Source organism: Suricata suricatta, chromosome X (genome assembly GCF_006229205.1).
Source record: "Suricata suricatta isolate VVHF042 chromosome X, meerkat_22Aug2017_6uvM2_HiC, whole genome shotgun sequence".
NCBI classification, from domain to species: domain Eukaryota; kingdom Metazoa; phylum Chordata; class Mammalia; order Carnivora; family Herpestidae; genus Suricata; species Suricata suricatta.
This window is the reverse complement of record NC_043717.1, coordinates 69,261,381-69,269,057: the sequence shown is the minus strand read 5'-3', so window position 1 is coordinate 69,269,057 and position 7,677 is coordinate 69,261,381.

The window sequence follows — 7,677 nt, the reverse complement described above, 5'->3', positions numbered from 1 at the left end:
TCTAATTACATGAAATAGAAGTTGGGGTTTTGATTTTTTACTTTGCTTTTCTGTTTGGAGTGTCATTGTAACTACTGTATTGTAAATGATGGAAAATAATTGCATATGTTAAAAATAAATAAATAAATAAATAAATAAATAAATAAAAATAAATTTCCTAAGGCTGAGTTAGAAGGACACAAGAGTCTTAAGTGCCCCCAAGGACAGAGAGAGAATGAACTAGTTTGATCACTATTACCCTGAAATAATAGAAGGGTAGTATTGTACTGGGACAGAGGAGACTCGCTTCACATTTTGGGAAGTGCAATGTTTGTGGAAGGAACCTATCCCCTCTCCTTATCTCCTGTATTTATGGTAGATGGTAAGGGAATGGAATCCCAAAAGAATTGCGCATAAAGTTTAGAGATATCTACATGATGGTAAGGTTTACTTCTCATTCCTCTGCTGCATATCTGCTTTACCACTGGGATTTTGAGCTACCTACAAGCTACAAGTATCCTGGAAATAACATTTTGGAAAGATGATGTGGTTGTATTGCCAGGTAGAAAAAGAGCTAGGATTGACCCCCTACCTAACTTCTCAATTCTGGAGAGTCATGAGAAATAAATCCTATCATCCTTTCAGGCTCTGGAATTGGAACTAGTGAGGGGAGTTACTGAGATACAGGCTTACCAGAAACTGTTACAGAGTAGGGCAAGGAGACCTATGAATCACAGTAATGCCTTGTGAGGGTCATCAGCTAGGAGTCACATGCAAAATATGTCCCAGTCTTCCAAGATGCCAACAAAATATAAGGAAGCTGCTTGGGTGTGAGTCCTTATCAGCAGGCTCTACAGAAATTAAACACGAGGGGCACCTGAGTGGCTCAGTTACTTAATTGTTACACTTTTGATTTCAACTCAGGTCATGATCTCACGGTTAGTGAGTTCAAGCCCCACTTCATTGCACTGACAGTGCAGAGCCTGCTTGGGATTCTGTCTCTCTCACTCTCTCCCTCTGCCCATCCCCCCCACCACTTGTGCAGCCATGCACTCTCTCTCTCTCTCTCAAAATAAATAAACTTAAAAAAAAAACTTGAGCCTCAATGATGATTAATCACATAGGGACAGCAGTCTTACACTAGGTAGTCAGATAAAGAGTTGCCTTTGTATCCCCATCCTTCAAACTCAAATCATCTGAGTAAACACAAGGAAGGAGGGAGGGTGTGATGGTTATTTTTATGTATCACGACTAAGCCATAGGATGCCCATATACCTGGTTAAACATTATTTCTGGGCCTGTGAAGGTGTTTCTGAAAGAGGCTTGTAATTGAATTGGTGAACTGAGTAAAGCAGGTGGTCCTCCCCAATGTGAGGTCCAGTCAATCCAGTGAGAACCTGAATAGAACAGAAAGGCAAAGGAAGATTGCATTTGTTCTCTGTCTGAATGCTTAAGCGATAATACTGATCTGCTCTTAGTATTCCTGGTTCTCAGGACTTTTAATTCAGACTGGTATCTACACCTCAGCTCTCCAGATCTCAGGCCTTTGAACTACACCATTGGCTTTCCTGGCTCTCCAGGTTGCAGACAGCACACTGTGGGACTTCACAGCCTCCATAATCATCAGAGCCAAGAACTTATAATCAACCAATCAATCAATCAATCAATCAATTTCTCTATCTACAGATATAACTATAGATAGATATAGATTTCTTAGAAGGATGAGAAGGATTCTAAATTAAAAGTGAGATTGGCATTTTAAAATACTTAGAACCAAATTTTTAACAGTCCAACTGAGATTATTTCAATAAGCAATAGTGACTAAGAAGTTGGGGAAGAGGATTTAGATGTAGTTAAAGAATGTCACTGCCCAGTAGGAAGGGGGAGGAGCTTGACAGAAAGGGCACTATTGAGGCAGCTATTGGAGAAAAAAAAGAAAACAACCTTGTTGTGTGATTTTGCCTTAACCAATTTTCCCTTAATCAAACCGTGGAGATGTTGGACTAGTATTCCGCCAGAGAAAGCTCTTTGCTGAAATCTTTTTATATGTTGCCATGATATAGCTCACATGTATTTGGCTGGAAATGCACTCAGTTGGATTGTAGTTAGTATCCTATTTTTCTCTCATTATTCTCTCCCAGGAGAATTCCAGGCTTGGGAGATGGTAGTCTGAGACCTGGTGGGCTCTGTGGGTATGGGCATCTCTTTTCTAGCCTAGAATAGTTCAGCGTGTCTTCTTGATGCTTCATTGCTCCAATCTTATTGTAGTTCTCTCATTTTCTCTAAATTTAAGCACTTGCTGGGGCACCTGGGTGGCTCAGTCGGTGAAGCGTCCTACTTTGGATCAGGTCATGATCTCGTGATTCATGATCTCAGTCTCTGTGCTGACAGCTCAGAACCTGGAGCCTACTTCGGAATCTGTGTCTCCCTCTCTTTCTCCCGCTCCCCGGCCTGTGCTCTGTCTCTCTTTCTCAAAAAATAAACAAATATTAAAAAATTTTAAAAATTATATAAATTTAAGCACTAATTAAATTGAAACTAAGTATTAAAATATAGGAAATTATGCCTACTCTAACTTCCCTATAAGTTATGACCATTATAACTTTGGTGCCAATAACTTTGAAGAATAAAGAATGGGCCTTATGAAATTTTAAAGGTGTTACTGTAAGAATTTGGAACATTTGATAAATAATGTATCCCATTCAAGAGATCTAGTCTGAAATAATAATATAGCTTTAAGGCTGAGATATCTGAATGTGAAAGCAACAAATGTACAGCATGTCATTATCTATTAGACAGCTGAGGTATATTATTCTCTTTATTTCAGGGACTGCAGATGATATCCTGAGACACCAAGACCCATGGCCACTCACTCCTGTTGCTTAAGACTCTAGCAGAAAATAAGTTCTGTCCCATATAGTTTCCTAAACTGATTCATTGAGGTGGACTATGTATGGGCCAAGAGAATTCCCTTGACTGTTCTAGCTTCAGACTTGAGCTAGCATCATTCCTGCTTTCCCTTAGACTTTTGCGTGAACATAGAGGAGTATCAGGAAACTTACACATCAATGTTTGTGAGGTGAATTTACTCTGCCTTACTGTTGATAGTCCTATGTAATTTCCACTGATAATACGATTTTTGCACCTATCGAGGTCCTAGTGCCCAGTAAATGCTTCTGGTTCAGGGGTTGTAACTCACATGGTCATAGGTAAATGATGCCAGCTGAGAAGGAATCCAATTAAACTGGAGAACACATGCTCTATCAATATGGAACAGCCTCTCCTTACCTCTTGCCAGTTATTTTCAGGAGGCAACTCAGGCCCACAGTTGCCAAATATTCTTCTTTTTTTAAAGAGATACCAGAAATATGAAAATGTTACATGAATCCCCGCTCCCAAATGAACTGCTAAGTTAAAACTCTGCATTTGTTTTCTCAACTTTTCTCACACTTTCCCAATTCCATGTGGCTGACTTGATAACACATTGGCTTCTCTACTATTGTGTGCTTGTGGCTATCACCTGCAGAATGACACGTAGCTCTTCCAATGTGCTATCAATAGGTAACAACTTCCCCAAAATTCACTGGTGTAAATGATAACTGATGTCTATGCTCACAGATTTTTTGAGTTAGAAATTCAGAAAGTACATATCAGCCACTACTCTTCTGCTTCAGGATGTCTGCGGCCTCAGCTAGGATGGATTCACTGAGGGTACCTTGAAAGGCTGTAGATGATTCAAACAGCTGGATCCTGGCACAACTGAGACTGACTGAGATGGCTTAAGGGCAGGTTCATGTGGGACTGTAAACCAAAGTTCCCGCATGCCTATCCAACATGGCCATTTCAGGTCTTTTAAAGCAAAGCTTCCCTGTAAACAAGGTGGAAGCTATGTAGCCTTTTATGACCTAACCTTGGAAGTCATATAGGGTCAAATTCTATATTCCACTGGTCAAAACAATCGTAAGTCCTCTTCTCTGATTCAAGAAGAGGGACTCTAGATTCCAACTTTTGATGAGAAGGATGCCAAATAATCTGTAGCCATGTTCTAAAACCATTATATACCTTACTGATATGTGCCTCTTACAATCCTTTTCTTACCCTTTAGCTAGATAAGGCAGTCAATATATTAAGTGACACTTGTTTGATTACAATTATTAAGTACAAAGTAAGTTTTGTGTAGGATCTAAAATGGAATTTTCACAGCCTTGTTCCACCCATATTTTTCCTATTTTAAGGATTTCTAAGAAATTAATTTTTACTAGAAAAAAGTTTAAGATGTTTGTCCACAAGTATTCACCTGTGTACCGATTAGGTACTGATGTGCAAAGTCATCAGAAAAGATTGACAATAGTACAAAATAAGCTTTGAGGCAAAAAGAATGGATTAGCAGAGTTATAGAACATTGGATTTTATAGACATGTTTTCTATGCCTTTGCTCAATTTTGGACTTACAGAGTATAATTTATAGTATCACTAGCACTCCTAAGCTTTCACAGATCATGTATTGTCAAACTGTAACAAGCTTAGAATTATTTTCATCCCATAACCTATTGGACTATTTTAGAAATTCAGAAACTGAGATGCAAAAAAATTAAGAGGCTTGCCTAGGTTTACCAAAGAAGATAGTGGCAGAACTAGAAATAGAGCCATCTATGCTTTCTTGGCTAATACTATTTATTTGTTTGTGTGTACACACACACACACACACACACACACACACACACAAATATCACACACACAAGCATATCACATAACTTATAGACTTATACCTAATGTATATAAAATAAAAGGAAATAGATGAATATTTTATTTATAATTGCTTTTGACTTTTGTGGTGATGGGTGATAAGCCAAAGCCCTAAATCTTCAATTTATGATTATCCACGTTTTCCAAATATCCTATAATAAATTAGGTAGATATGAGAATAAGCAAGAAATTATTTTTAAAGTCTAGTTCAACTGATAATTTTTATGTGTTGGTAGTTGATTTTTATATATCTCTAACTAAAAAGTAAACCATCACACACATGAAGGCAGACCTCTTTCTATCCTCCCTTCTTCCTCCCATCTTTATACCCCTACCCCAGCTCCTGAGTCAGGGGCTACACTTCCCATCAAAAATATGAGACTCAGGATTTAGTAGCATGACAGAATCTTGTACTATATTTTATACTTAGAAACCTATGCCTAGTGACTTGGTGCTCCTACTCCTCCCTCATCTCCAACCATTTAGTTGTCCTCATCATTGAGATTAAAGATGCATTTCTGATGCTGGTCATCAGGTGTTGATTACTCCTATCTTCTAAATTATCTTCAAGGAAAATGTAACCTTTTCATAAGTAGAAGAAAATATCATTAATTATTTTTATTTTAAACTTAGGTTTAGAAATAGCATGTATAGAATTATCCTAGTTTTGGGGTGCCTAGGTGGCTCAGTCGGTTAAGCCTCCGACTTCGGCTCAGGTCAGATCTCACGTTCATGGGTTCGAGCCCCGCGTCAAGTTCTGTGCTGACAGCTAGCTCAGAGCTTGGAGCCTGCTTCCGGTTCTGTGTCTCCTTCTCTCTCTGCCCCTCCCCCTCTCATGCGCTCGCTCGCTCTCTCTCTCTCTCTCTCTGTACCAAAAATAAATAAAACATTTAAAAATATTAAAAAAAGAATTATCCTAGTTTTCTTAAAAATACATAGTGATGAAAATAAACAATACTTACACAAATGCTGATATATTCCAGGTATTGTTTTATATATATATGTATATTCATTATGCATTTTATTCTCCCCAAATCCTATGAGGTAAATGCTAATACTATCCTCCATTTTATGAATAAGAGAATTTCAGGACAGCAAGGGTAAACAACAGATAAGAAATAATAGAGAAGGAATTCAGATTCATATAGCCTAGTTCCTAAATCCATGTTCTTAACCTCTGCTCAGTTTCATTTACTAGTAAATCCCAAATCTATATCTATATCATTCTTTTATCCATCTATTGTTTGAGCCCTTCTTTATGCTAGGCACTGCCTGCCCATTTCACATCTCAATCTCAGTGCCATATTTAGAAGTACTGATTCCCAGGACTTGGCACTTTCCACTTAATAAAAATATAAGAACTAGGGGCATCTGGGTGGCTTCTTATAGTTGAGTATCTGACTCTTGATTTTGGCTCAGGTCATGATCTCATGGTTCCAGGAAGCCACTTGGGATTCTCTCTCTCCCTTTCTTTTTGTCCCTTCCCTGCTTGTGCGCACAAGCACTCTCTCTCTCTCTCTCTCTCTCTCTCTCTCTCTCTCAAAATAAATACATAAACTTTTAATAGTAAAACTTACAAAAATATATAAGAACTATACTTTCAGTTCAACCATCATTTAAAAAATACGTATGAAAAAGAGAGATAGAGAGTGAGCAGGGGAAGGGCAGAGAGAGAAGGAGACAGTGAATCTCAAGCAGGTTCTGCACTGTCATCGTGGGCCTGGACATGGGGCTCAAACTCACCAACCTTGAGATCATGACCTGAGCCAAGATAAAGAGTTGGATACTTAACCAACTGAGACACCCAGACACCCCAATTCAACCATAATTTATTGAGCATCTACTATATGTTAAGCAAGGCCCTGGAGATATAAAAGAGAACACAGTAGTTATAGCTTTTATATTCTTTTGGAGTTCATGATTTAACGGGAGGAAGCCAGAGGAAGAGTGTAGTAAATACTGAAGAGGCAGTGTTCCAACTGAGCACTAGATATGAGGACTTAATCCAGTTGCCAGGAAAGTTTTCCAGGAAGAAAAAATGTGTGGAAGCTCAATTTCTGGCATGACAACATGAGGAGCTCTGGGAACCTACTCTCCCCTGAAACTGCTGAAAATTATAAAAAAAGGAATATTCTGGAGTATTCACTGTGAGAATCTATAGGTGAGTACAGTTGAGAGGGGAGTGCTCTTTCCTTCCAGCCAGCCCCCACTGACAAAATGGGGGCTGTCCAGTGGGTGTGACATGACTGAGAATACTGGTACCCTATTTGTTTTTGGCTTGGCTCATAAGGAATAGGTTCACACTATGAAAAGTAAACCTTAGGTTGCTGAGAGAAGCTCAGGCTGCTGTTTCTTTTCTACCTCCACTGAGACATTAGCTCCTAAAGCAGGAGTGTCATTCTGAAAGAAGTATGCCATTGTCCTCACTCCCAGATCCAGATGTCAGGCTCGGAGATTTTGCCTGGGAAGAGAAGAAAGCCAGAAAGCCTATAGGTTCTAACCTTTTCCAGACAAAACTTAATTTGTCTTAAAGACAATAGAGCCATGCCACAAGTAACTGGTATCTTCACTAAATATATTAATCACTTCCCAAATGCCTCCACCATAACCACCAGCACTTATGGCTTGAACTTCTCCATGCTCTGTTCAAAATTAAGTTTTGTCTGGAAAAGGTTAGAACCTATAGGCTTTCTGGCTTTCTTCTCTTCCCAGGCAAAATCTCCGAGCCTGACATCTGGATCTGGGAGTGAGGACAATGGCATACTTCTTTCAGAATGACACTCCTGCTTTAAGAGCTAATGTCTCAGTGGAGGTAGAAAAGAAACAGCAGCCTGAGCTTCTCTCAGCAACCTAAGGTTTACTTTTCATAGTGAGGACATCCAGATGGCCTACAGACACATAAAACAATGCTCAACATCACTCATCATCAGGGAAACACAAATCAAAACCACA